Raw genomic sequence first — 2,836 nt, forward strand, 5'->3', positions numbered from 1 at the left:
TCGGTGTAGGTGACTGCGTCACGGATCACGTTCTCCAGGAACACCTTCAGGACACCGCGGGTCTCCTCGTAGATCAGACCGGAAATACGCTTCACGCCGCCGCGGCGAGCCAGACGGCGGATAGCGGGTTTGGTGATTCCCTGGATGTTATCGCGGAGAACTTTGCGGTGACGCTTGGCGCCTCCTTTTCCGAGTCCCTTGCCGCCTTTGCCTCTTCCGGACATGGTGTGTTCGCTAGTTGAGTTCAAGTGAATGAATGATTTCAGCGCCGGTGCGCGGTGCGCTATTATCTGCGTTTGGTCGACCTGATTGAGGCCGGCGGCACAGAAAGCGCGCCTCTGTTATATGTTCGGAGGCGTTGCAAAGGGGAGGGCGCTCGTTCTAGGGGACTAGGGAGGAGCGATTTCAAAGATGACGTGAAAGCAACTAACGTGCGCGGGAAACATACTCAAATACTGATATAGGCTATGTGGAACACAAGGCCAAACTGTGACAACTGGGAGATCAGCTAGTACACTGTGTCCCTCTCCTCATATTGTTGTTGTTGTTGTTGTTGTTGTTGTTGTTGTTGCACCTGATTCTACTCATTGAGGACTTGGTAATTTAGGTGACAGGTTGTTCAATCAGCTGTGGCTGTCCAGGCCTACAAGAAAAATGGGTCCTGTTGGGGGTAGCCTACTCTACCGCTGGAGTTGGGAAACACTGAAATGGAAGGGGGACACGCAGTGAGCAAAACTCCTAACCACATAAAAACACAGACACTTGAGATCATTAAGAGCTATAAGGAGTCCATCAACTACCTGGTCAGTCAAGTCATATAGGGGGGGATTTCATGGCCACCTGCTGGAGCAGAAGTCATGTTTGCCAACACTGGCCTTAAAATCATTAAATTTAGGAGCTATAAGGAGTCCATCAACTAACTGGTCAGTCAAGTCATATAGGGAGGGATGTCATGGCCACCTGCTGGAGCACAAGTAATGTTTGCCAACACTGGCCTTAAAATCATTAGGAGCTATAAGGAATAAATCAACTCATCATTCAAGTCATATAGGGAGGGATCTTAGCACCACCTGCTGGATCAGAAGTACCCTTCACCGTAGGCACAAGAGAGCCATCATCTCTCAACCGGTGCAATTTCCATAAGTATGTGGTAATAAAACAAACAACGACAGCTCCTCATATAGGCAGTGGTTTCACACATTTTTCTCCAAGATGTTCAAACGTTCATAGATGACCAGCAGGGTCAAATAATAAGCACAGTGGTTGTAGAGGTTGCAACAGGTCAGTCAGTACATCAGGAGTAAATGTCACTTGTTGTTAGTGTTGTAGTTCCTATTTCTACGGTGTTGCCTACCTGCAGCAATCATGATTTACCTGCAGTGTTGATTGCAATTACGTAATTTGTCAACTCATAATAACAGATGTTTTGCAAACCGTTGATGTTTAAATAAATGGATTCCCGGTGTCCGGATACCTTTTCTCTTAAGGGATGTGATTGAGTGAATCCAAAGTAAGTTGGTCTAAATACATAATAGGATGAATCATTCAGGTAAAATAACACAATGTCTATTTGAGTCGAATCAACGTAATATAATCCTTTTTACGTCTCTATCATCTTTACTCAATGTATTGGACCACATCAACTCAACTTACTCAAGCTTATCTACTCATAAAAACAAGCAAAAAGATCTACTCAACAATATGACGTGTGCTTTTGTTGACTGTAATAGCTTGAGTACATTCCACAAAGTCATTTTTTACAGTGTATCTAAAGACACGTTTGTTGTGGTGATGCACTTTTTCTTTGACGTTGAACTTGCATTGAACAGACAAATCCATTTCGTTACAACCCTTTTGTAGTATGACTTAGGAATATTTGTTGATGATCCTAATGTCTATGCGTGAATAGTGATTGGTTGTTGGTGAAATATTGCTGAGAACCCATCATTTCCTGGCCTTTTTTCACTATTGAGCTATTTTGAAACATTTGTTTTGCTATTGGATTCATAATGGTGACCTGGGACAAGTAATTAGTGAAACCAGAGTTCAGCAGTTGCCATTAAAGCGATCGAACCAAGTCATCCTAATAGGCTAGTATTAGCCTAAAGCAGGGTTTCCCAAACTCGGGCCACATTTTGGGAGTTTTTGCCCTAGCACTACACAGCTGATTCAAATAATCAACTCATCATCATCAAGCTGGGAGTATTAGAATCAGTTGTGGAGTGCTAGGGCAAAACGCAAAACGCGCACCCCTTGTGGACCCCAGGACCGCGTTTGGGAAACGCTGGCCTAAAGAGCAAATGCTGAAAGGGACTCACCATGAGGTGCAGTACCCACATTTAACCACAAGATGGCCTCCGTGCTCCATTGTAAAGTTTGGGCCTCTGCATGAGTCTCTCAGCAGCACTGCAACATGGGACTTTCAAAGTAAGTTGGCATGCAATGTTTTTTCTGGACTGCATGCAAGGCTATTATTACACACAACTAATAGTGTCAATTATTCATCTGAACACAATTCTTGTTACTATTCGGCCTATATTATCACTCGTTTCTTTTTCCCCTCCTTTGTAAAGCATTTTACTGTGTTACTATATAGTTCAAAGGAAGTGGATGATGCCAGATGGTTGTGTATATACACACACACAAACATTGAAGCTAGACTTCAGGCAACTAAAAAGGTGCAATACGTAGCTTTTAGACGTGTTAGTGAACAACATACATGGTGGCTAATGTAGAGGTGCGTGTATACATGGAACAATTGTGCCTTTTTGATGGAAATATGGAGGTGGCTCTTAAAAGAGCCTTTGGGGGATATTCGAGTTCAGGTCATCCTCAT

This window comes from Coregonus lavaretus (genome assembly GCF_964263955.1).
Source record: "Coregonus lavaretus genome assembly, contig: HAP1_SCAFFOLD_779, whole genome shotgun sequence".
Taxonomy (NCBI): domain Eukaryota; kingdom Metazoa; phylum Chordata; class Actinopteri; order Salmoniformes; family Salmonidae; genus Coregonus; species Coregonus lavaretus.